Source organism: Pelodiscus sinensis, chromosome 14 (genome assembly GCF_049634645.1).
Source record: "Pelodiscus sinensis isolate JC-2024 chromosome 14, ASM4963464v1, whole genome shotgun sequence".
Taxonomy (NCBI): Eukaryota; Metazoa; Chordata; order Testudines; family Trionychidae; genus Pelodiscus; species Pelodiscus sinensis.
The window spans coordinates 26613743-26640387 of record NC_134724.1 but is presented as its reverse complement, the minus strand read 5'-3'; the positions used below and the strand labels follow the sequence as shown (position 1 = coordinate 26640387).

Below are 26645 nucleotides of genomic sequence, written 5' to 3'. Positions count from 1 at the left end.
CTTTCTTGGCTGCTTATTTTTCCTGTAAAAACAAGATTATGACCTCATCAAATCACCTCAGTGATTTTAGTATTCCTCATTGTATCCATTTTTTCTTGTTTTTTTGGACTGGTACTGCTCTCACAATGTATTAAGTCGTCCATTATTATTATTGTGCTAATAGTTTGTTCCAGTGACCTATTACTGGGAAAAGTTGTTTCTGCTCACAGATTTAGGATTTATTTTAATGCAACAAAATATTTTTACCCTGCAGCATTCTCATATTAGGAGTATGAAAGATGGCCTAATTGAATTGCATTACACACATAATATTGTCTTAGGTGTCTGTATTTATTGTAGAGATGAAGAAACATTCTGCAAACTAGAATGTGAAATTTCATTGCTGCCTGGTCAGTGAGAGTGAGCACTTCGATGGATACACAGGAGAGATTCAGGTGCTGCCCAGTTATTTGGTAGAGCACCCACAGCTGCCCATAGCTGGCAGCATATGTTCTGTTGGTGGTGCACCATCTGTACATGCCATTGTGCATGTAACACAATGAATTATGCACATATATAGAAAAAAAGAGGCTGGAAGTGGAACTAATGTTTATAGTCTGTATGATCTCATCCCATTCATTTGTTCTTTCATATTTACAGTTTGCAGACTACAGCACTATCCAATTTGTCTTTTTAAAACAGCCAAGAAGTATTAAAGAACAGATAATTTTGTGGGTTCCTTCTCAGAAGAGGTTTTTAAATAAAATAAACTATCGCTTTAAGTTCATATTATACTTCTCTCAATCTCTCTTTTTTTAAAACTATATTGCCTGTGACTATTTTTTTAAGGGTTGTCCATCCCTGAATAACTCCCTCTACTGATATTTGCCCCCAACATCTAAATACTTTAGTGTGGAAACACTATTACTTTTTTGGGAGGGGGGAGGAGGGAAGGGTGCGGTTTGGTCAAATGTCTGACATATTCCCAATTAGTTACTGTTCTTTTAAGTAACATGTGATGTTTCTTGCATGCGAGAACTTTGCAACATGTGTCTAGCACATAATTACATAATGAAATCATGTTTACTAGATTGTGTTCTATAACTAGTCTCACCATTAGAGAATTGCAACACTAATGATTTGTGCCAGCTGAGGGTATTTCTTGAAATGTGGCTGTGTCTAGGCCTCCTGCCTCAAATGGGCATCCCAGCCATTCCATTTTGATATTTTTTGTTTCCAATTTGAACATAGACATTTCTGAATAACTTGTCATCTTTAAGTACCTTTGGAACTGAGGCATACTATCTCTGATTTAGAGACATTGGGTCTGTACCTCACCTCCTGACAAAAGCATCAATTATTTCATCTAATACTGACGAACGTTTAATTATATTTTGTATGAAACACATAAGATCGTGAGCATATAATGAAACTATTCTCTGTGGTGTTACACTTATTTCCTGAATGTCTGATCTTTTATACAAATGGTTTCATAATTAAAATCACATAACAAGGTTGATAAGTGACATGGAGGTTGCACCTCCCAAAACTGACACTCTCTGGTCTGGCAACATCTGTGGTCCAGCATGACCATGGGGCTAGGCTGGTGGCAGCCTTGAGCACCCTGCACAGTGGAGGCCAGTCCATAGGTGTGAACTAGGTGGTCGCCTAGGGCGCCAAATTAAATGGCCATTGAGGGGTTTGGAGGCGGGGGCGCCGATCACGTTTTGCCTAGGGCTCCAGTTGCCGGCAGCTCATCTAGAGCCGCTCCTAAGCCCACAGCAGTGGGGATGGAACTGGCAGCAGCCCACACCATTGGGACCAGCCTGGGGCAGCACCCAGCCGTGCAGAACTGGGCCAGCAACAGCCCATGGAAGTGCGGGCCAGGAGGCATGGCCCCCAGGAGCATGTAGAAGTGTGCCCAGAGCCTGCAGGCTACCTCGGGGCAGGTGTTTGAGTCCTTGGCATCCTGTGGAAGCAGGATCAGGACCGAGGGTGGCGCCAGATCCCAGCAGTCTGTGACAGCACAGGGCCAGGGCCAGAGTCCTTGGCAGCCCTTGAGAGCGTGAAGGCGGAACTTGCAGGCTGCCCTGGGGCCAGAGTCCAAATCCCCAGGAGCCTGTGGCAGTGGGACCGGGATGAGAGCCAGCCCCCACCAGCAAGACCAGGGCTGGAGTCGGCAGCAGACTCTGGCAGCCCACAGCAGCATTAATGCAGGCTGCTGGAGCCTGGGGGCAGTCTGGCAGCCAGTCTAGCCAGGTCAGCAACAGCAGGGCCAGCCAGGGCTGGGGGTAGTGGGAGGCCCCAGGAGCTGGCAGCACGGAAGGTCATGGTGTGAAGGGCTGTGGCAGGGAACCCTCTCTGGTCCAGCACATTCCCTAGTTCAGAACTAGTGAGGTCCAAAGGATGCGGGCCAGAGAGGTCCAACCTACACTTATTTTGTTCCTCTCTATAATGGTATTGGCTCAGTTTCTTGCAAGATTTCCATGACTACACACTTTAAAATTGGTAGTTTATTTTGATCTGCTTCTGAAATGGTCTCCCTGAACCACGTTTCTCCAGTATTCTGAATATAAACAGGTGATCTCCAACTCAAATACCTCCTCTGCATCTCTAGTTAGAATGTCTGCTCTTTCTGTATCACAAAGAAGTGTTTTGCTTTGTTTTTGGTACACCAGTTTATGCATTATTGTCACTAATCTGGATGCCAGTATTTGAGTCAGAAACTATTTATTGCTATTAATAAGATAAAGTTTGTAAGATGCTGGATCAAGTAAGTTCTTATTTGGTTAAGGTATCAAAACTATATTTGCCTGATAGAGGGTGCTTAGAAGACTGAAGTGTACTCTAACAACATTTTATAGGATTCAGAGATGAATCCACCTTGTTTACGATTCTTTCCTCATTCTAAATGATGAAACTGCTAGCAATTTCTTCCTGCGTTATTGGACCGTCTAGCACTTTTCATTATTTCTCAGTCTGGGTACTTCTGAGATCTTGCAGTGTATTAGCTCCTAATGTTTCCCTGCTTGTATAGATCTCCTGGGACAATATTCCTCTCATATGTTGTTAACCCATTTGTTTTATTTGGAGTGCTCTGGTTTTGTCCACATAGTACCACTGTTCTGATTCTTCTACTAGAAATCAGACTCGCTAGTACTCTGCCCAGCTTGTTCCCCCATTTGTAGACTCTTAATAGGCAAATAAGAGAATTGTCTGGGCTTTGAAATTATTAGTACTTCTACTGCTCTTTTCACATTCTTAATCTCTGTGAGCAAATCTGCTAGCAGTCATATAGAATATTGCTTCTCAAAACCATACATTTGTTCCTTTAAGGCAAGCTGCTTTTGTTTATGCCTTTTCCCCCTATAACCATGATGAGATATTGTCATCTCCATACTACTGATTTAAAGGCATTCCCAGCAGTAAATCCTGGAAAGCATTTTCCTTATTATAATAATCAAAATGGCTGTCAATTTTATTCACAAAGTCTTTGTCTTTTTGCAGCGTATTACTAATTCTCCAGCTTTTCTAAGTCCTGAATTGGATTTTATTTTTAAGAAAAAAGGTGCACAGTCTGTATCATCCCATTTCTAACATTAAGGATTTCAGGACAGAGAACTTTGGATATCAGAATTAAATTTATTTTACAATGTGATTTGGCTGTTGCAGAGAAAAAAAAGTGATGTCCTACCGAGTAGTATAAAGGCACCCTTTAAATACCCATCACGTCCTGTTTTTGAAAGGCTGACTCCAGTATTTGAGCTCTTTGAGTGAGCGCTCCTTACCTAGCTGGTTAGAATCTCCAGTGAAGCTCTACGCAAATGCTCTTGCTTTTAGCGGAACACCATTTTCAGCAGAGTTAGGTATAATCCAAGCTGAGATTTATTCTTTTGCCAGTTTATCCCTGAGGGTCTCCCAGGCAAAGACTGTCACTTGTGTCAAAACAATTGTACTGATTTTGTGATGTGGACGAAATGATGATTGGGAATTAAAGAGAGATCACAGCCAGGCTGCAAGCCAATTTAAAAGGAAGTTGCTAAAGGTGACAGTTCCAGAAATTTCTCTCAAAATAAAGCCATTGCTTTCTCGATTGTTTCAGTTAAGTTTAAGTCCCCAGAAACAAAGTTATCTCAAGACTCTTTAAGAACATGCTATGACTTAAGATTTACCATCTATGTCAGATTGTTTGACAGATTAATTTAGTGTTATATTAAATGGTCACTGTAAAATCCTTAAGAATCCTGTGGCACTTTAAAGACTAACAAATGTATCAAGGCATAAGCTTTCATGAGGTGCAGCTCACTTCACCAGATACATGAAGTGAAAGATTCAGTTTGGGAGGGATTTAGATGTACATGTAGCAATGGGAGTGTTACATCAGCACTAATGAGGCTAATTCAATTAGGGTGAATGTGGCCCATTCCAACAGTAATAAGAAAGTGAGAATATCTAAAGAGGAAAGTGACTTAGGCCACGTCTCCACTTACCGGAAGATCAATGCTCTAGCAATCATCTTCTGGGTTTCTAGTAAAGACCCACTAAATCGAATGCAGAGGGTGCCCCCAACTGCACTGGTACTCCTTGCTGTTGTGAGGTGTAAGGGAAGGCAACAGGAATGTTTCTCCCATCGGAGACAGCTCGGCTTAAGTTACATCAACTACAGCTACATTAATCAACTTCAGCTACATTACCTTAAGGAAACCTTCCCCCTCCACTGCAGACCTATCCTTATTGGAATGAGAGAGCCAATCCACAGACCCTATTCAGACCCATGGTGTCAAATTTGCATATGAATTCCAGCTCCACAGTTTTGAGCTGCAGTTTCTTTTTTCTTCTCTTAAGTATGGCAACTTTCAAGTCTGTTACTGTGTACCTAGGGAGATTAAATTGCTCTCCTACAAGTTTTTGTATGTTACCATTCTCAATGTCTGATTTGAGTCTATTTATTCTGTTGTGTAGAGACAGTCCATTTGGATTCTGTAATCACAGGGCATTTTTCTTGGGTTTATCATAGCACACTCCTGCAAGCAACCCACCATATGAAAACAAGACTCCTATGTTTGTTATCCCCTTGAACCAAGAATCCAACTCCTTTCCTTCACCACCTCCCCTTTAGATGCCTCTTTCTGGAACACCCTGCATAACATTTTCAAACAGCAACCTATAATTCAAGTAGTGTAGTTACAAATAAGTACACCACACAATTAATGCTGAGTAAATGACCTTCAGGACATGTCTAGTGTGAGAGGCATGCACAGATGGTCAGAAATTTTACTAGTGTGCATGTAGATAGGTTTACCTTAACTTTAGATACGTGAATTAAAAAGACATCATATTTCTAGTGGCTCACTCTTTTTCATTCATAAATGGAGCCACTAGCAATGCAAGGTCTTTTTAATTAACTGAAGCTATGGTGAACCCATGGACCCATTGTGTTGCAAGAGTATAACAAAGAAGAATTTTCCTTAACTCAATGAAAAAAGTTGTTAGGAAGATATAAATTAGCCAAATAAATTATGTTCTTATGTTCTATACCAAACCCCTTATGCTTGAGTCTGGTCAACTCAGCACAGCTTTGCTGTATGTCAGATAAAAGAATCGAGGTGACAAAATCTGGAGTCTGAGAATCTGTTTAACTGTTCTCCCAGACCTAGACAAGTTGTTCTGGACAAAGCAGAATGGGGAAGGTCTAGGAAGGAATCACCATACACTGAAGTATTTCTCCCACTTGCTGCAGATGCACATGCACTCTGTAACTGAACTTCATTGACTATCTGAACTATATGAAAAATATTAAAAGGGTAAATTATTAAAATAAAACGGGATTTTTAATCAACAACAAGACCAAGTCATGGCTCATATGTGGAGCCTGCCACTCTCAAGAGACTACAATGCAAGTGTGGAAATCAAAGTAGCAATAGCATTCTTCATTCCTCTTCACCACATAGACAAACCAACAACATACAGTCAGTTCTAAATATATTACAGGAAACCAGACAAAGGTAGGCTCAGTTCCAGAGGTGCTTACACCATTACTATAGTCTCTTCACTACTGGGGAAGAATGCTTTGTTACTATTATTTATTATTTGTATTGACATAGGCTACGTCTAGACTGGCATGATTTTCTGAAAATGCTTTTAACAGAAAAGTTTTCCGTTAAAAGCATTTTCAGAAAACAGCATCTAGATTGGCACGGAGGCTTTTCTGCAAAAGCACTTTTTGCAGAAAAGCATCCATGCTAATCTAGACGTGCTTTTCCGCAGAAAAGCCCCAATTGCCATTTTTGCAATTGGGGCTTTTTTGCAGAAAACAAATCTGGGCTGTCTACACTGGCCCTTTTGCACCAAAGTTTTGCGCAAAAGGACTTTTGCCCGAACGGGAACAGCATAGTATTTCCGCAAAAACATTGACAATCTTACATGAGATCGCCAGTGCTTTTGCAGAAATTCAAGCGGCCAGTGTAGACAGCTGGCAAGTTTTTCCGGAAAAGCGGCTGATTTTCCGGAAAAACTGGCCAGTCTAGACACAGCCATAGTGTTTAGAGGCCTAAGTACTGTACCATACACAGAATGAGGTTGCTAACTCACCCAGGTAAAGTTATCTAACTGGAGACAGGACACGAGTGTGGGGAAAATGATTATAATGGAAATAAGGTCACTTGATGTTAGAGGTAACTAGCACAACTAGATAAACGTCTAAAGCCGTGGTCCCCAACCCGGTGCCCGCGGGTGCCATGGCGCCCGCCGGGCTCTTTACATGCGCCCGCGGAGCAATCTGGGCTGGCAAGTGCCAGCCCCGGGCGCATGGCCGGTCCCGGCCCCAGGGGCGCCGCGCGTACCCTTGCCAGCTCCGGCGCCGGCCTTGGCCCCGCCCCCGGGAGCACCACGCGTGCCCTGGCCCTGGCCCCGGCCCCGCGGCGCTTACGGGAGGAGCGCCGGCCCCGGGCGCGCGGCGCTTACGGGGGGGGGCGCCGGCCCCAGGCGCGCGGCGCTTGCCAGGGGGCACCTTCCCCGGGCGCACGGCTATGGGGGGGGGCCGGCCCCAGCCCCGTGGCTATGGGGGGGCCCCACCCACGGGGCATGCAGCTGGGGGGGCCGCCCCTGGGCGGGCAAGTGTCCCCGCCCCCTGGCGCCCGGCGGGCGAACAGCCACGCCCCCTGGCGCCCGCTAACCTGAAAAGGTTGGGGACCACTGGTCTAAAGGGAATGTTTTTATATGTTAAAATAAAGTTAGCTATCATCAACGGATGCACAGGAAAACCATCCTTGATTAGCTGATTTCTTGTAGACATCACAACAAAGATGGGTCTAGAAGAGAGGTGGAAGGAGGAGAAAGCCTTATAGATTACTTCAGGGAGCAAGTTCCATGCCTAAAGAAGATTCCAGTAGATGACAGATAGTTGCAGAGGAAGCTGACAAACAGGCAGATGCTTGCTTTATTGGCAGACAAGAGAGGGCAAGGTGGTTAAATGACAACAGGCAAGAGAGGACAAAGAGGGAAGGGCTTTGATGGCAAAAGGTAAATGACCCAAGTAACTTGGGTCCAAAGCCCCGTGAAATCAATGAGTCTTTCATTTACTTTAGTGAGCTTGTGACAGGATACGCATACCCTGCAAGGAAGCAAGTGGGATTAAAACCCTGTGGGTGAAGGAAGTCCCACCCTTTCACCCAGACTGGGCATGCTCCAAATGCTGGGGCACCATAAAAGGCAGCAGAGCAGCTCAGCCTGGGCTGGTCAATGAAGGAGTAGGACCTCCAGCTGGAGCGTCAGGGGTTCACCAGCCAGTGGGAGCCAGAAGACTGCTGAGAGAAATCCCCAGAGCAACCCCAGGGACAAGGAGTTGCTGGGGAACCAGAAGACCCAGCCACTACATGGGATGCTGCCCCACCAGCACTGGTAGAAAGTGACGGGGGGGGGGGGGCAGGAGTGGCCTCTCCCACCCAGGTAAACTCGGCATGTTTCAACTGGATTCCCTGCCACGGGAGTGGCCGACTGCTCTGCTCACAGAGCTCTGGGTCAGGACCCAGTGGAGTAGGGTGGGCCTGGATCTCCCTACCGGGGACTGGACCCAACCCCTAAATTATTGCCTCTGGCCACTAAGCTATATTGCCCTGAGTAAAGGGCCACCTTCTATTGACTTTGGCTGCCAGGTCGTGCCACCCAGAGTTAAAGGACCCTGAACCAAGAACTACTCCTTATGGATCCTCACTGTCAGGCCATACCCGTCTGATCGAAAGCCTACCTTATTGCAGTCCGATGGCTAAAGTACTACCTTAGAACAAGGGTTGATTTTCAGGGAGTAAGGGAGATCACTGGCAGCTGACAAGGCGACATCCATACCGGTAAAGTACCCTTCCCACAAGGGACAGGGTGTGCATATGCCATGACAGTGCCCCAGATCATTTACTTACATGTTCTCAGCTCCAAGATAATCATTTATTAAAATTCTACAGAAGTTACCAGAAATGTCTCTAGCTTTGGTGTGACCTTACTTAAGTCTGACCAAAGGATCACGGGTCACAAATGAGTATTTTCTCCCAAACTGTACATTAACAATGCACTGAATACCATGCTGAGAATATGTGTTTCACATTGAAAGCCTGAAAGTTTTAATGTTTCACTTATCTAATTTAAATGTTGGGGTTTTTTACATGTCCTAAAATTAAAATACTAATTTGTGAACTGCAATCTAGTTGAATGGACAATCAATAGTCATGATGCTTCATTGGTGGAAAGTTCACAGAAAATTCTAAAATCTTCTGAATCCCTTAGCTAAAATTGTTAATCTTAGATTTGTGTGTGGTAATCAAGAGCAATATCTCACAGGAAATTTACCTTCCTATTACACTGGATATTGCAGTCTATTCTACTTGTACAGCATACTGCAGATGAAGGGTCACCTTGGAGCAGAGGGGAGCCTAGCAAAGCAATCAATCAGTCTTTCTAAGAAACTATCAATACCAGTAAGTTAGATAACTGCAAAAATGATGTGTTGTGCAGCTGCGCCTGAGCTTCACATACACACAGTCTTGAAAATACTGACAGAAGTTGAGATGGCCTTCTCTAAGCAGAGTACAAAGCTACCCCCAACAAATATTTATCTGGCCATCACTCCTACTGTCTGAAGCAGCTGGGACTCTGAACAGTGCTGTGGCAGTGGGCCAGATTCTGGTCACAGTTTCACTAGTGTAAATAGCTATATGGAATAACTACACCAATTTCAATACTTATGATTTACACAAGTGTCCCTGAGGTCAGAAGCTGGCTCAGTGTTCAGTCCTTGCAGGCAAGAGAGTGCCTTCCCAGTAGTCAACAGAGGTACCTCCTGTCATGGCTCCTTCCCCACTCTGGCATGATAAATGCAGAAGTGGGGGCTAGCAAGTGTACCCCAAAGCCTTATCTACCAGGCTTTGGTATAAAACTTCCCCCAAAATCTTAAAAACCTAGATCTTGGGAATAAAACTTCCGCTGCCACCACCCAAATGTTGATAAAGAAATTGGGGAAGATCATTTGGGAAATCTCACCCCTAAGATAAAAATCAAGGCACACAATTAACCACTGCCAGGTTAATAAAAAGAAAAGAAAAGAACTTTTATTACTACAACAATATTCCTGTTGCAAACATAATGACTAGATAGGGAGGTAACAAAATATACTCATGGAGAAACTCCATGGGCCTAGAACTTAGTTACAAAGAAAAGCCAAAACATCTTATAAGCAGTGCCAGATCTCAGATCCCATACCCAATCCTTAAAATAATAAAACCTAACGAAACTACCTAAACTTTACCCTACTTACAGAAAATGAAGAATGGTGTCTTAGAGAGAGAGAGAGAGAGACATGCTTGTCCCTCTCTGTAGCTGCAGAGAACTCTCTCAGAGACACACAAGGGAGAAAGGACAAAAAGACCCAAATTCCTTTGTCCCAGTTTGAAAGTCTCACCTACATTCCTACTGGTCACTCCACCTGACTAGGTGTAGTTAACCCCTTAATCCCCAGGCTGCTGGCCTACCCTCATAATCATGACACCTCCGGTCAATCACAGAAAAGCACTGAAGAGCTCATCAGGAGTTCAGTCCACTCCTGCTCAGCTGATGCTGAGCCCGAAGAGTGGTGTTATTTAAGATAACACGAAAGAAAGAGTAGAGTGGAGGAGCCTAGATATTTTAGCACTTGGCCTTTTGTCACTGAACCTTCAACCACTGCTTTGATTTCAAAGATAAAGTTCCTTAGACGTTCCAGATTTATGTAAGATGGGCTCAGGTTCACAAAGTGGTGAGCACTTGGCCCTAGCCCAGAAAAGCTCTTAGGCTTTTTACCCGATTATGCATTGGAGGGAGTAGTTTAGTTTACTACACTCCAACAGTCACATTTTCCAATGGAGTTTAAACAAATCTCCAACACTGCACTCACAAAGCATGCATACATTGTGTACCTTCCAGGGCACAAACTGAACAATTTCCCCCAACAAAATGTCCATTTTCAGATGTATAAGGGACACAGTCCAGCAAGCATGGTACGGAAGATCACACCTGAACATCAGGTCTTAAATGTGTCAGAACTATCATGTTAGTCTCCCCCTCTCTTCCTTTCTCCAAGGCAACCTGGCACCCTTAAAAGCCACATTTCCATAGGGTTCCCACTGATAACTGGTCCAAATTTATTTTAAACTGTGGTTGTAACTAAGATGTATGGAATCATTAAAGATTTTTTAAAATGAAACAAGGAGTATTTTCTATATTGTACCAGTTGGGAAAAGCCCCCCAGTGGGGTCTGCAGTTGCAGTCTCCATGGAAGGAGATCTCACTTGCACAATCACTGAGCAAACTAACAAAAGACAGGACTGTGCAGCACTTTAAAGACTAACAAGATGGTTTATTAGGTGATGAGCTTTCGTGGGCCAGACCCACTTCCTCAGATCAAATTGTGGAAGAAAATTGGCATGTACCATATGTACCAAAGGGATACAATAAAAAAAAAGTGAACACATAAAATAGACAAATCAGATTTTAGAACAGAGGGGGTATGGAGATTAATGTCTATGAGACAATGATAGACATTAACCTCCCCCCTCATCCTCTCTCTGTTAGTCTTTAAAGTGCTGCATAGTCCTGTCTTTTGTTTCAGCAAGACCAGACTAACACGGCTACATCTCTATTACTGAGCAAACCGTGTGACAGAACTTTGAGGTGCAGTTTACTTATACATACCCAAAGGTGGAGTCAGAGATGGACTCCATGCTGCTGCCTACCAATCCCTTGCCTCTGAGGCAACGTGCCTTGTAAAGACATCAGTCCCTGCACTCTCCAGAATGCAGTGCACATACATTTGAGGCCCTTGCACAAGCCAGCCAAGGGTAGGAAGACTTCACTGCATACTTACGCAGTCTGTATTCTAATCCCAGGCACAACTGCATTCCCTCATCTAGTTTTCTCTAGTATATTATTCACAGTATGTGATTAATGTATAGTAGCAGTTTAAGAAACACTCGGTGAAAGACTTATAAAGAAATCTAAGGAAGTTACAGTCACACCTCTCATTCAGTGTCAGTGTGATTTGGGCACCTAATTGCCTTGGGCATCTTTGAAAATGCCAGCCTAAAGGAATTGATAGAAAATATACTTTACTTGAATGTTACATAGTCAGGTCAGAGGCTTTATCTCCCAGGGAACTGGTTAATCTGTAGATGGTAAAGTAGTGAAAGGTGATGACTGCAACTTAATCAGGACAGTATTAACATAAATCCATCTTAATGGGGAGTCATTCAGCCAGTGCCAAGGGATACATACTTAAAAAAAAACAAAAAAAAACCCACTAGATGCTAAAGAGGAACAAAATTCTAGGCAGCTGTCTTAATACAGAAGATTAAGGAAGAAGAAATAAAAATGAAAATCTGTGAAGATCACTTAGCTTCTGTAGTATTATTCAAGGCAATACTGTATTTTATTGTAAGTCTTCTGACTTCTCCCCTGCCTCCTTTTTCCTTTGTAGGCAGCAGCTGCTCAGGGAGCCCTGCTGTGGGAACAGAGAGAAACTGCAGGAGGAGAGGAGGTCTCTCCCTGCCTAGATATAAGCAGCAGAACTATATGACTAAGGTAGGGAAGCAGCAGGTTATTTCCAAAGCAGCTGCTCACACTTAAGCTTTGAGGGAAAGAACATGAGCTGTAGGCAAGACTCTTTGGCAGTCTTAACCCTTTCCTCTGCTTGCTATGTACCTTTGAGTGAACAGACCTTGCGTTTGTGGGAGCGGAACTGTTTGCTTTTTTAATCAACTGTTGGTCACCGGCATCTAGAAAGGAGAGACACTCCACCCTGGATGCCTGTCAAGTGCCAAATACAGATGGATCTGTTGTGTTAATGGTCCTGGAAACAGGTGTGGCTACCACCAGGGAATCTACCCTAAATGTGAGTGAATTTGTGAGGGACTGCCAGGGCATATAAGGCACCAATCACCATGGAACCATGGCTGGATGGTGAAAATGCAGGTATTGTAGACTGATGATCCAGTCTATAGCGGGATGAAGTACAGAATGCAGGTAGGGCCTGTCACTTGGAAGAAAGCCCACAGGAGAGAGACTGGGGAGGGGGAAGATCACAGGTGAAGTTTACGGTTTTATAACCTTTATAACCTTTCCTAAAGCTTTTCTGCTCCCCAGTCTCACTCCTGTGGGGAGTCTTCAGCTACTTCTCACTGCTCTCCCACTTGTGAATTTCTTTCATTAAATATGTTTCTTCCCATGCATATCCTCCTGAGAGTCTCTGAAAATATGAGACTTTCTGCGGGAACGGTTGTCGTATAATCTTACGACAACAGGCAAACAATATGCTGCCCCAATCCTGCACTCGGATCGACTAGTCTAATCCCAATCCAGAAGACAGTCCTATGGTCAAACCTTCACTCTAAAATATTAAGCAACACTGTGCAGTTTCAATTACAGTTCCATTTACAATGAGAAGATGTAAGACAAAAAAAATGGGGGTTTATGAGAGCCGGAAATGTTGGTTCCTGTTGAAAAGAACATGTAGTTTTGTAGAGAATCAGCAAGCATAGTGCTTTGGCCGCATGACAGAGCGTCCCAAGGACGAAACCAAGCAAGAGTCCTGAGCCAACAATAACAACATCTGCCTGAGTCAATGACCTTCGAGAGTGCTGTGTTTGGGACTGGGAAAAAGCAGTTTGTAAACTTTTAAGGGTATAAAGGTAGTTGTGATCTTGCAATAAAATGATTTCGTGCTTGCACCGGCCGGAGTCCGTGCCTTCATACACCACATAGTTTCTCCATTTATTTGGACTGCAAAGCCAGCAACTTACGTCCCTTTAGACAAAAATCGTCAGGAGTGGGTATACCATACAAAAGACTGCCAAGATGGGTGAGACAGTATCTTTTATGGCACTAACTTCAGTTGGTGGTAAAGACCAGCTTTCAAGCTTACACAGAGCTCTACTCGAAATCCATTTCCAGCCTTACATATGCAGTTGCTAGTGCGAGAGGTGGGATATCCAAACACAGCTCCACGTGAACATGACTTATGTCATACTAATTCTAGAAGTTGGGGGAAGTTATGGCCCAGTTCCAACAATTGTGTTTCCTGTGGAAGTCATAACAAGGTGATTTATCCATCTCGATGCAGATTATTGTATATACACTTCTGTAGAATAAATGCAAAAAAGTGAATCAAGGGAACTTCGGTGTAACCATTAACATGAATGACAAGGGAAGAATCACAAAACAAAGATGAAATATATCCATTGCTTAAGTAATTTTCATAGAGACAGTCTTTACATAACTTGCAGTCTTTCAAACATTTCATGATAAATAAATCAAAGGCAATTTCAGCAGCCATTTTGCTATATAATTAAATTAACACGGACAGGATTAACTGCACAACATATACCTCAACGTAGGATGTGTAGTAACAGGAGTATTACAGAACAATGACTATGATGCTTTGCATAAATTCACCTAGTGTAATAAATGGAAAAAGCAGCCACCATTTTCTGCAGATTCTAAAGGAAGTTCAACAGGTTTCAGTTAAGGAGATAAAATAAAGTTAAACATTTTCACACAAAAACTGACAATGAGTGACTTATCAAACGCTAGATCGATATAAGTTTTCTAGAAAGTTTAACACCTTTTATCATTCTTTGCCAGACTCACTTCCATTTTATAATTCTGACTTGTATCAGAAATCACATCAGCATTGTTCATTGAAGAAAATGAAGGAAAAAAATAAACATTATGTTTGTGTGCACATGGGTCATTTCCTTTCAATTTGAAGCTGCAGCTGCTGGGGTTCAATTGTGCAGCAGCATGTATGCCTGGGATGCAAATTAGGAAAATTCTTAGAAGCCCCAGCCCTGGCATGCTCTCCTGCCTCCATCCCCTTCTCTCCTCAAGGGCTTGCAAAGGCCCAAGGTCACTTGTGCCAAGAGAAGCATTAATAAAAAAAAGAGTCTCCCTAGCTACGCCTGGACACCTCAAATGCCCAGTTTTCACCATGGAGTTTGGCCTAATACAGACCCCATCTTATATTAGGTAAATCCTGGTAGTGATCCTGACTACTTTACTTCTGAGGGGAGAAAAAGCAAAAGTTGAGACCAACATAAAACAAGTCCTTCTAGAAGTTAATAAGGCAAAACAACAACGGAGGCATCACCTTACTCTAGACGTGCCTGGGTAGCTGCTTTATTGAAGTCCTTGTGTCTGGACTTCATATTAGACCCTCCCTCTTGGGCTTACCCCTGGGCTACGTCTACACTGGCCCCTTTTCTGGAAGGGGCATGTAAATTTCACGAGTCGTCGTAGGGAAATCCGCGGGGGATTTAAATATCCCCCGCGGCATTTAAATAAAAATGTCCGCCGCTTTTTTCCGGCTTTTAAAAAAGCCGGAAAAGAGCGTCTAGACTGGCCCCGATCCTCCGGAAAAAGTGCCCTTTTCCGGAGGCTTATTCTTACTTCAAAGTAAGAATAAGAGCCTCTGGAAAAGGGCACTTTTTCCGGAGGATCGGGGCCAGTCTAGACGCTCTTTTCCGGCTTTTTTAAAAGCCGGAAAAAAGCGGCGGACATTTTTATTTAAATGCCGCGGGGGATTTAAATATCCCTACGACGACTCGTGAAATTTACATGCCCCTTCCGGAAAAGGGGCCAGTGTAGACGTAGCCCTGGGGTGTGCTGGACTCCTCTCACTGCAGGAAGGAGTCAGGAGTGAGGGGTCCTCTTGCCATTCCAGGGGCTACTCTATTAACTCCCTTCTCAGGGCTTCTCCATTATATAATGTAGCTTCTTCCTTGTAAAGCCCAGCTCCCTACAATGCTTGACTGACTATGCTGGAGGGGCAGGGCTACATTAGCACACAAACCCTCCCAACCCCTTCTTGGTCAGAGTGGGGTTTACATACCCCATCAGTGTCTACTCTGAGGAGATTTAAACCCACTTTACACGGTTCCAGCCTTTTACCCAGTATACCAGGGATAAGAGATCATCCTCATTGTCCATATTGATGATATTTGTAATCACGATCCCCCTTGCTACACCACTCAAAGAAAAGTGGAATGAGACAGAAGACAAAGAAAATCCTTCAAACTTGTGGGGAGACGCCTGCCTACAAACCATTTTACATCGGTCAATGTGACTCATGCTGTGTGACCTCTGCATACTACTCTAATCACAACTGTGTTTCACTCCTGCCTCAGGCCTCTCCCATCTGTCTTTTGTGCTCATGTGTTGTCTCATCTTATATTAAGTCTGGTATTCATTTTGTTATACATGTGTACAGTGCCTAGGCACTCAGACACCACTTTGGTGGGCACCAGTGCTATCACTATGCCAATGATCAGTAACAAAGAAAGTGAATAAATGGAAAGGTAATAAAAACTTGAAATCTCTGGTTTATTGATTTCTCACAGCAGCCCCCCATCCCACTTTTTTTTAAAAGCAAGAACAGTTCTCAATAGAACTTGATGTAATTATTATTTACATAATAAATTCTCTCACCCCCCTTCCTTTTTCCTTTCTTTCTTCCCCCGCCCCTCCCCCCTTTCCCTCTCCTATTTATTTCAAGTTTTCATATCCCTACTCATACTCTGGTCATCTGAAGAAGTGGGCTGTGTCCATGAAAGCTCATGATACCATGGTCTATAAAGTGCTACCAGACCATTTGTGGTTTTTTTCCTGTAACAGACTAACTCGGCTACCCCCTGAAGCTCCTAAACATTCCATGATACAGTGCTGATTTCAACAAAATTCCATCAGAAACCAGGCAGATTCTCGTGGAACTTTGCTGGCCAGGAGGGTTGTTAGAAAACTGCCCAGTTACCTGCCAGTTCTCTGATATGGTTGGTTGATGGGAGCTAACAGCCTGAAAGCCCTGGAGGTCACAGCTGCCAGCACATTGGCTGTCCCTGGCTCCCGAGATCAGCCTGCTAGGCATACTACACTAGTAACAGGGCTCCCAGAGTTGGAAGGATGATGGAAATTCCATTTCTCAAAAAGTTTCCAAAGCTTTGGTTATTGTTCTAAATTGGAATAAAACTAGTTTCTGAACTCTCAAAATCCTCTATATATCTATTTAGACTCTCCCCCATCTTCAAACAAAATCTAAGGAAATATTTTGATCCAAATCTAAACCAACTAAAAGTTTCTGTTTTTTTTAAATAAGAGGACAAAATGTAATTGCTTTATTTAAATGAATTTATTTTTCCAAAAAAAACTTATTTGTATGAAGTTAATTTTTATTTTGGATTTCTTTTAAAAAGGGATTAAAATGTTTCAATTTAATTATTTTTCAGTACATTTTTTTAAACGGGAATTCCATCGTGTATTTTTTCCCCTTCATCACTATAAACTCTTACCTCCCTAGCCAGAGTCAGGAATACAGAAAACAGTGAGAAAACACTCTCACTTCCTGACAGTGACTATGTGGACCAGTCAGCAAAATCCTCATATGAATTGGGGAGGGGAGAGCTTCAGCTCCCCTGCCTTCCCTAAAGAGTACCCGGGGTGGGACGCTATGAGTTGAGGCAGTCCCAGATCTAGGGAGGTGTGCCCCCAGCTAGTCCCTTTCACCTGCTTGGTGATTCTCTCTTTTCTGTATGGTTTCAGGAGAAGCAGTCCCATTCCAGGCACGTGCCATTTTCCTGGCACAATCAAACTCTTTAAGTTATGATAAGAGGAAGCTATATACCAAATTTGGTTGTCCTAGCTCTTACTGTTTAGGAGTTCTTGAACAGACAAACTCTCTAAAATATCTTGTAGATTCTCATATCTAATGCATCCTCTTTCCTTAAACATACTCCTGAGTTAACGAAAAGCTATCTTGAATATGAAAGGCAGAACGCTTCTAACAGGGAGAAAAAACAGATTAAAAAAAACCTCACAGAAAACAGTTTAAAAATCAATGTCTATTCCAAACAATTTTTTGAAGCATCTGAATTTTTTCCGTTCTGTATAACATTTGTAGTAACTTTAATATGATTAAGAGACTTGCAGAAAATCCTCTTTGCAAGTCACCAGGAAATGAATTCTCGAGTTCACTATACAAATTGTTCACTATACATGAATTCTTACATGTCACGTTCATATCAGAATGTATTAGGAGTCTAACAAAAGTCCTAATTATAAAGCTGATTTCAGCGCTTTGAAAACTCTCTCAAAACACGGCTCTGGATTCTGCAATAGTTTAAAAATAGCTTTTAAAGCAAATATAATCTTACAAAACACACACACACCAATTGTATAAAAAGGCACAAGTATCTGCTATTCTCACACTTGTTTCCCTATTCTGAAGTGACAGCATGATACAGGTGACATTTTGTTCTCTTCTTCTGGGCTAAGAGCACTCAGAAAATAAATCAATAACATAAATAAGGATTCTGGATGAGATTTTACCAGAGCTTGCTCTCAAATGTCTACACACAATTAAGCAGTAATAGGCCCCCAAAGTGATTTACGCCCATAGATTAACTGTCAAGTATCATGAATCAGTGATCTTTAATGGCAGAAATTAAAAAGTCGTCAACAGGACAGAAAGCTGAAGATCTGACTTCAGTGCTCTGCCAAGCATCTCTACCTCTGTGGAGAAGGATGCTGATTATATAGCTAGCATCGTAACTAGCCCATTTTATTAGAACTCAGTTGGTTTATAAGAACATAAAAATGGCCTATGGGGATCAGACGAATGGTCCGTCCAGTCCAATATCTGGCCTTCTGATAGCTTCCAGAGCGAACAAACTAGGGCAATTTATCAAGTGATCCATCCCATCGTCCATCCCCAGATGCTGGCAATCAGAAGTTTATGAGCACCCAGAGCACGCGACTGTGTCTTTGATCATCTTTGCTAATAGATAAGTTCCTGGACTATAGGTCCATCAATATCTAATACTTGTATGCACGCAGTTTTACAGTTGGCCTTCACAACATCTCCTGGAATCAAATTTCATTGGTTTACTATGTGGTGTATGAAAAAAAGTACTGCTTTATGCTTGTTTTAAACCTGCTGCCTATGGATTCCATTGGGTAATGCCGGTTTCTGTTGTTATATGAAAGGGTAAATATCATTTCCTTATTCCCTTTTTCCACACCATTCATGATTTTATAGACCTCTACCATATTCCACCCCTTAGTTGTCTCTCTTCCAAAATAAACAGTTCCATTCCTTTAATCTCTTCCTATGGAAGCTGATCTATACCCCTAATATTTTGTCGCTCTTCTCTGTTTTTATTTTGCCAATTCTTACATATCCTTTTGAGATGGGGTGACCAGAACGGCCTCAGTATTCAAGGTATGGACATACCCTGGATTTGCATAATGACATGATATATTCTGTGTTATTATCTATCCCTTTCTTAATGGTTCCTAACATTCTGTTAATTGTTTGGGCTGCTGCTTCCCTATTGAGTCCATGTTTTCAGAGAGCTACCCACAGTGACACCAAGATTTTTTTTTTTGAGTTGGTAGCAACTAATTTTTACCCCATCATTTTTGTATGTATCGTGGGGATTATTCAAAAGGTGTTTAATTTAGACGGGCATATCACAAGAAACCCAACAGTAATAAATTACAAAGTTTATTCCACCACATACAAATACAAATATAGCTCATTGCTTTCTATGGTGTTATAGGATGAAGTTTGCTCTAAGGTGCTGCTTGAGAGGTAGCACCAACAGCAGAGAATTTCTTTTTCAGAGTAGCAACGGGACCTGGAATCACCATTTGATAAGCACTAGATGCTGATTATCTGATGCCTCTTCTTTCAAAGTAAGCAATGAATCGAACAGGTGTCTAGCTTTATGTGCTGGCTCAGGCTATTTCTCGGTTTCTGAACAGTGATCAGTCAGTGGACAGCACATAGCAGATCTATCTTTGTGATTGTACGTGTGACACTGGCGTGCTCCCATTGCATAGAGGTTGAGAGAAGAAGGGAGGACAAGGTAAAGGAAAGCAGACAACCCTTGCTTGATACAAAAGGGCTCCTTACGCAGCAGAGTACACACTGATTGGGGAAAGAGGACCTGCTGCTGCCCATACCACCATCCCAAAGATGGAGGGCATACAGATGCTACTCCTACAGCTCCACTATTCTTCCTTGGCTTCACAGGCGCATTCCTGTCAGGGAGTCTCTTACCCTGGAACAAGATAACTGAGCTCAGCCCTGGCAACTGAGTTTACCATTTAAGCAAACTCCAAAGAAAATAAACATGTAGCGAGGGCTGGACAATGATAACCTTGCTCACTTTGGTAGTCTCATTAACACCAGCACTGGTAGGAAGTGACCCAGGGAGGGTGCAGGAGTGGCCTCTCCCATCCAGGTAAACTTGGCATGTTTTGGTAGGGCAGCTTGTGGAGTGAGGAGCAGCAGATTCGCATTCTGACTGCCACCTAAAACTGGCACATGGATATTTCTAATATTCTCTCTGCCTAAATGGTGGTTTGGGACAGCACAACTCAATTCCATTCTTGAAGAAAAGAGATCAATCATTTATGCATGAGAATCAGAAAGTCAAGATCAGGCCTGGGCAAAATACAGCCCGTGGGCCGGATCCAGCCCACCAAGCTACCAGATCTGGCCCATGGATGCTGGCAGGCAGGTTCCCTGCTTGCCTTGCCCCATCCATACACCATTCAGAAATGCAGCTGCAGGGCAGTTTGACTTTAAAAACTGAGCCCAGAAGGGCAGGGGGAAGTTTTAGGAGCCTCTCCCACCCACCGCACAAGCCCATTGGCCGGCTTCTCGCCAGAAAGTGACCAATGGGAGTGGTCTGTTTTGACAACAGGCAGCCACAAAGCACCAGGGGCTCATAGTAATTCGCAGAGCATGTGGCTGCAGCCTGTGTGGGGGCAGGGGAGGCGGGGGCAGGGAGGCTGATTCAGGATCGGGCTGCTGGCTGGTAAGTCTCCTGGCCAGACTCTGCCTCTGGCACCCTAGCTCCTCCCTTCCCCAACCCTCTGCCTCCCACTCCACATATGCAAATCCTCTGCCCTCCTCCTGCACCCATACCCCCTCCTAGATCTGACACCGCAAATCATAGTCCTCTCCTGCTCTAGCTCACAACCCATTCCCCCTGCACCCCCTCCTGTACCCCAATTCCCAGCCCTAGATCACAATCCAACCCCGTACACTCCAGTCCAGTGCCCCAGGTCACAACTGCCTCCTTCACCCCAACTCCCTCCCTTACCCCAAGCTCCCTTCTGCATCCCAGACCTCACATCTCCTCCAACAATATCATGGAAGAGTGCAGCTCTCGACCACTTTCCAAATTCTTGGAGTGACCCCTTGTCAAATTATTGCCCACCCCGGTCAAGATTATTGAGGACTTAGGTTCTCAACCTTTTTCCTTCTGAGGCTTGTCTAACATGATATAAAAACTCCAGCTGGGCCACTACAACTGTTTTTCTGCATATAAAAACCAGGGTACATGTTAATGGGTAGTAAACAGGGCAACTGAACACAGCCTCCATGCGCAGGGGGATCAACATAGCTAAGCTGTTTAGGCTTTGGCTCTGGAGAGTGGGACTCAGGATCCTGGGCAACAGTCCCATACAGTTGGGCTTCGTCCTTCTGCCCTGACCACAGCAAGTCTAAGGTCAGCCCTACTTTTGAGACCTCTTGAATCGTACTCAAGACCTGCCCACCCTGGGAGTAGCCAGACAGACAACACAGGCTGCACCAGGGATCAACCTGGCTCCTGCATTAGGAAGGCAGGATCTGCCCAAGGATCAATCTGGCTCCCGCAATAAGAAAGCAGGATAAGGGACCCACTGAAGGTAGAAACCCCGGTTGAGAACCACTGATCTAGGATACAAAAAGGGCTTCTGACTCCTGGAGTCAAGTGGTTATAGGAGAATCTCAGCTTTGTAAAGGAAAAAAGAAGTACGTTTCTAGCCCTCATAACTGATCATTTCTCCACATTACATCCCCACCTGAGTGTAATATAAACACCCAGCAGCCAACCCACCACCCCAACTCTATTATTCTTTTTTTTTTAATCTTACAATTTTAAACTAATCTCATAATTTGAGGCCTGATTCATGATTTTTGACCATGAATGTAACTCGATGCCACCGAGAGACCTCTCTCTACAGATGCGCAGGTAGTTCTCGATCAGCGCTGTTCTTGTCACACTCAGCAGTGCTGTTGTGCATCCCAAGAGGTGTTGAATAGTGATAGGTGAAGAATCTGATGTGGACAACCAGGTTGTAGGAACTGAATCAATACTAGTACCTTTCTCCAGCTTCTCGACCATCAGATAATAAGAGACATTACTACTGAGTAGAAGATATGACAGCCTTGCAGGGCCCTCTGGACAAGTTGTGAGGAGGTGACTCCATACCCTGGATGAGGCAGGGCCACAGCAGCCAGCCCTCTGCGCTGCCTGGAGCAGGGTGCTGTGGCAGTTATTTAAAGGGTCAGGAGCCTCAGATAGCTGCCCTGGGGCCCAGAGATTAAAAATATCTCCTTTGCCCCACCCTGTTGGAAGGCCTGCTGCTGAGTAACTGTACCCAATCCAGAAATGATGAGTTTTGTGTCCTGGGGCCAATCACCTGAAGCAACTAAATCATATTACTGAGAATGCAACTTAGAAATGGGGAATGAGAAAGCACTAAAAGCAATTGAACACTGTTAATAAATGATACTGTTTGTGCAAATTCTCTTAATTGCCAGCAGCAGCAAAATGCATTTTAAATTGACGGTATTTTCAATACAGCTTTAAGTAGTATCTGGTGGATAGAACATCTCTTGCAACCAATGTATTTTAAATGATAAGATGAAATACATCATAGAGATTGCAATCTCTATTTGTTCGGCTGCTGCTTTCTACAGAGAGTTTGTGTTTCTGAAGTAATATGAATTGCAGCAAAAATATCCTAGCTACCACTGGCATTATGGCAAGATATAATCTTCAGAACTCTAATAAAATTACCCAGCAAAATAAATCACTAGATTATTTTGAAGAAAACAGCATTTCAAGAGACAATGAGAAGGGTTCCTATGAATCAAAGGCATCTGAACAAAACTTCTCCCGTACCAGAGCTTTAGCTAGTGTAACGGAGCTCACTGATGTACACCAGCTGCTGGTCTGAACCTCATATTTTCCTACATAAGAAAATTCAGTTACAGCAGCATATTACATAGCTAGTAATTATAAGAATTGCCTACCTTCTGAATAGCTCTGGTCCATCTTGCTTTTGCCAAACTACTTGTGTAAACTGGATCCGTATTGCTAGAAAACAGTGAAGTTCATTTTCAATTGTTCATACATAAAGGTATCAAAATATGATTAAAGAACATTATCTATATAATGTGATTTAGGCAGGTCCATAGCCAGCTCTGATAGAGCATATAGAGGTATAATAATCAGTACAAAACAAGAACTGGCATCTGTGTTAGAAAAGAACAGATTACCCAGGGACAGATGGAGTAGAAGGATTCCTTATTGCAGATACTCATTCCGTCTCAGACCCCTCCAACCTTGGGATCCAAGTGAGCCACAGTGTACACCTTTTTATCATAGTTAGTATTTAAATACGCTTATCAATTACATCACCCTTTAAGCCCTAATTTAGAATTGTGAACACCCATATAATGTATAATCATAATCATGTGATGAATATAATTATACCTGCCCCTGTTTAGCAGTTCTCCCATCACAAAACTCCTTCAATAAGAATCTTACAAGGGGAAAAGGAGCTGTGACCCTGAATATATACTTCAGAGTGAATGGGAATGGATAAGGGAGTAGGGAGATACTATTGTTAACACACAGAGCATTCATTAAAAGTTTGGTACAGCTACATTCTTATTTATCCCAAGCTAGGAGGAAAGGAGGAAAACATGTTTATAAATGAATAGGGACAGTGCCTGCCCTTGCTGTACCCCCTTCACCATGGTAGTGAGTACCCAGACCCCTTATTCAACCCTTACATACCCAACAATCTGTTTTCTAAATTTGGTTGTACTACAGGGTATAATACATTCCATTTTCACAGTACTGTTACTGTACTTTCTGAAATATTCTTTTTGTACCAAGAATTTCTCTGGCAATCACTGTAACAAGTGTTAATATTTTGAAAATGCAAAAGTTGGTCCAGAAATGCAGGCAGAATTGTTTAGCTGCTCTGGTGAGAGGAATGGAATTGTTTCAGCTTTATCCTTGGGAGCAGAGACAGAGACATGTAGCTTCTGAGTGTCATACCCAGCAATGCAGGATGAAACATGGAAAAGGAACCTGGTCACTAAGAGGTGCAGAACACGTACTTCTCTCCCCCCTCTTCCATTCCCTCAAGGTACAAGACTCAATTCTTTTTTCTGTGTAAAATGGCACCTTGTTTCAGGAGCTAGATCAATGGCAATTATGATCAATAATAGAAACAATGTTACCGAGTCTCCTTTTTTCCCGCTACCTTTTTCTCTGTGTCTATTTTTCTTAATCATGTTTCTCAACACCATGCTTCAGCATGCTGTTCAGTTCTACCTGACTTCAGCCTTGTGTTGACAATCTCACTAGAGAAAGTTTCATTTTGGTTTAGCTGCTTATTTTATTTTTCTTTTCCTCCTCCAGAAGCTCCTTTCATAATCACAATTTTAAATACATTTCTGTGTTTCAGCTAGAGGTCACTTTGAGGCACTACTTTGCATTTCCTTCCTTCCTACACTCTCTGTTGCTTTGTCATTCTCTCTCCTTTTCCTCAAATCTCAAAGGAAATATTTCTCTTCCACTCTCTCTCTTCTACCTCCCCTGCCACTCTGACCTTCCACCAACCACTTCTTAGACGAGGTCCACACTAAGGGCAAAGGTCAGCTTAAGATACGCAATTCCAGCTATGGAAAAACGTAGCAGGCATTGACGTACCTTAAGCTGAGCTTTGGCACTGTCCACAGAGGGAGATCAATGGGAGAAACACTCCTGTCAACTTCCCTTATTCCTCATGAGGAGTAGGAATACGGTGCCGACAAGCACTCACAACATTCAATTTATCTTTGATAAATGCATTAAGTCCAATGCCGGAAGAACACTACCACAGCATTGATATTCCTACAAGTGGAGATGTGGCCTTAATCCCAAACTCTCCTGCTTGGAAGAACTCTGCTTCTCCTACCCCACTCACTTCTACTCCCCAAAAGGTTACCACCACACGTTTAATTTTGTCCCATTTTTTGACCCACCCCTTCTTCAATCTTTTCCTTCACCTTAAAGAATAGGTTCCAAGCAGGCTCTAAAATTAGCTTCTTTAATGATCTCGAGGAGGAAGGGGAGACACAGTGGAAGTTCTCTTTTTAAAAGGCACAGAGTATTGCTTTAACATTGGTACTCCAGTGCATGCAAGGCCACAAAATGCAGGCAGACATTGCACTAGATCATAAGGTAGCATTCATGATTTGGGCTGAGAGGTCTGACAACTGGGAAAGATTAGCAAAAGGAAGGGGATGGAAGAAAGTTGTTTCCCCACCCATGACAGACAGAAAAGAACATGAAAAGTTTGATGTTGCTTAAGAAATCTGGTGAACAGCACTGAGTCAGAAGACTAGAGTGCTGTTAATGGCTCTGCCACTGACCTGCTACGTGCTCTTTCGCACCTCAGTTTGAGATCTGTTTCCACTGTATATGCTGAGTTATACTGTGTGACAAAAAGCAAGTTCTGTCTTACGTACTGCAGAGCCAACCTAGCTAAAAGGGAACAAGCTGCACTCTATTCCTTCTTGTAATTAGTTAACCGTGCTGTTGGTGAGTCACCAGTTAGCCCTGTATAATCTCCCTGGAAGCAACAGAGTGACCCAGGAGTCATGAGAGGCCTATTTCATGCACTTCTTCCTAAGGGTCCAATTTGGCATGCAGAACCTTTCAATACACCACAGGGAAAGACCATACCTTGACCCCATCTCAGAAAAAAAAAATCAGATTTCATTAGGACAACTCACAGGAAGCAGAGTTGTGCTATCAGACTCTTTAGGTGACGGTGTATACACAAACACACAGGAAAGGCTTATAATTTTGGGTGAAGTTTTAACACCTCCTAGTGCGAATCAAGTGCCTAACCCCCATGACTTTCAATGACAGTAAGGCACCTAAATTCCTTAGGCTATTAACATTCTTAGCCTTCATCAATTGCCTTCCCCAGTTACAAAGAATTATCTGAGCCTCTGCAGCATTACTTAGTGTCTATAAGAAGCATGAGGAATACAGCCAATATCAAAGTAACATTATATAGTTAACATTACAGTATTGCCTTAGATAAGAATTACTATTTTGTTCACATGCATAATCTCTGTATTTTAAATATCACTACAAGTGCCTCAGACTTTTTTTTTTTAAATCAAAATCACTTCAAGGCTACAAGAGCACAAAGAAGCACCTAAAATATGAAATTTGTAGTTTGCCTTTCAGAAAACAGACCTTTTTGTTGCTCTTTTTATCATCTTGCTCTCCAGTTCTACAAAGACTTACATATGTGCTCTACTTTATTGCTGAGTTCAACATGCTTAAAGTTAAGTCCAGGCATAAGTATTTGTGAGATCAAGATGTGGAATATTCAGCTCAGAAATTATTTCCACAGCCAAGTTGCAAACCACTGCAAAACAGGGAAATATGAAAATGTTTACAAGACTCTTATGTGTTGTCTATAGCCTAGCATCAGTCCAGTACAAGCTGATGTCCGACTACCAAAGTTAAATGTGTACACTTTTAAAAAATGTTGAACACAACATTATAACACAGTTTAGCTGCTAGAGGAAAAAGGAAGAAAAATGTAACTTCAGAGGAAAAAAAAGAGACAATTATTTAAAGTATGATCTTTCATAATGTATAGGCAACAAATTCAACTTACTGTAGGAAATAGTCGGAGGGGAATCTCTGTTCTCAGAACAGCTTCTGCTGAAGTGACTGGGAGCTACCCAGGTGTTCAAAATCTGGAAATTAAACCAGAGAAGCTTAATTCCTCCCTGCCTTGCATCCTGTGTAGTTCTTCACACCTGTGCTATGTGGGTGTAAAATCTAAACTGTCACAGCAGTGTCAGGGAAAGAAGCATGCCAAGTATTAAACCATGGGCAAACTGCAGCTCTGAGATAGCTCCAATACAACCTGGTTTGTAAGTACTTAATGGTGTTTTCAGGTAATACTCAAAATGGCCAATAGTGCTAAGCCCCTTTATGACAGAAAACTGTTAC

General features: G+C 42.9%; 1 long non-coding RNA gene across 1 annotated transcript; it reads right to left on the bottom strand.

Annotated features, from left to right (window-relative positions):
* Positions 1 to 13017: 13017 nt before the first annotated feature.
* LOC142818273 (uncharacterized) lies at positions 13018 to 26440 on the bottom strand. The gene is made up of 3 exons (XR_012895660.1): positions 26305 to 26440; positions 22640 to 22703; positions 13018 to 13633 (listed from the first exon to the last, which is right to left on the bottom strand). It is a non-coding gene; the product is annotated as an uncharacterized LOC142818273 (long non-coding RNA).
* Between the last annotated feature and the right edge of the window lie 205 nt (positions 26441 to 26645).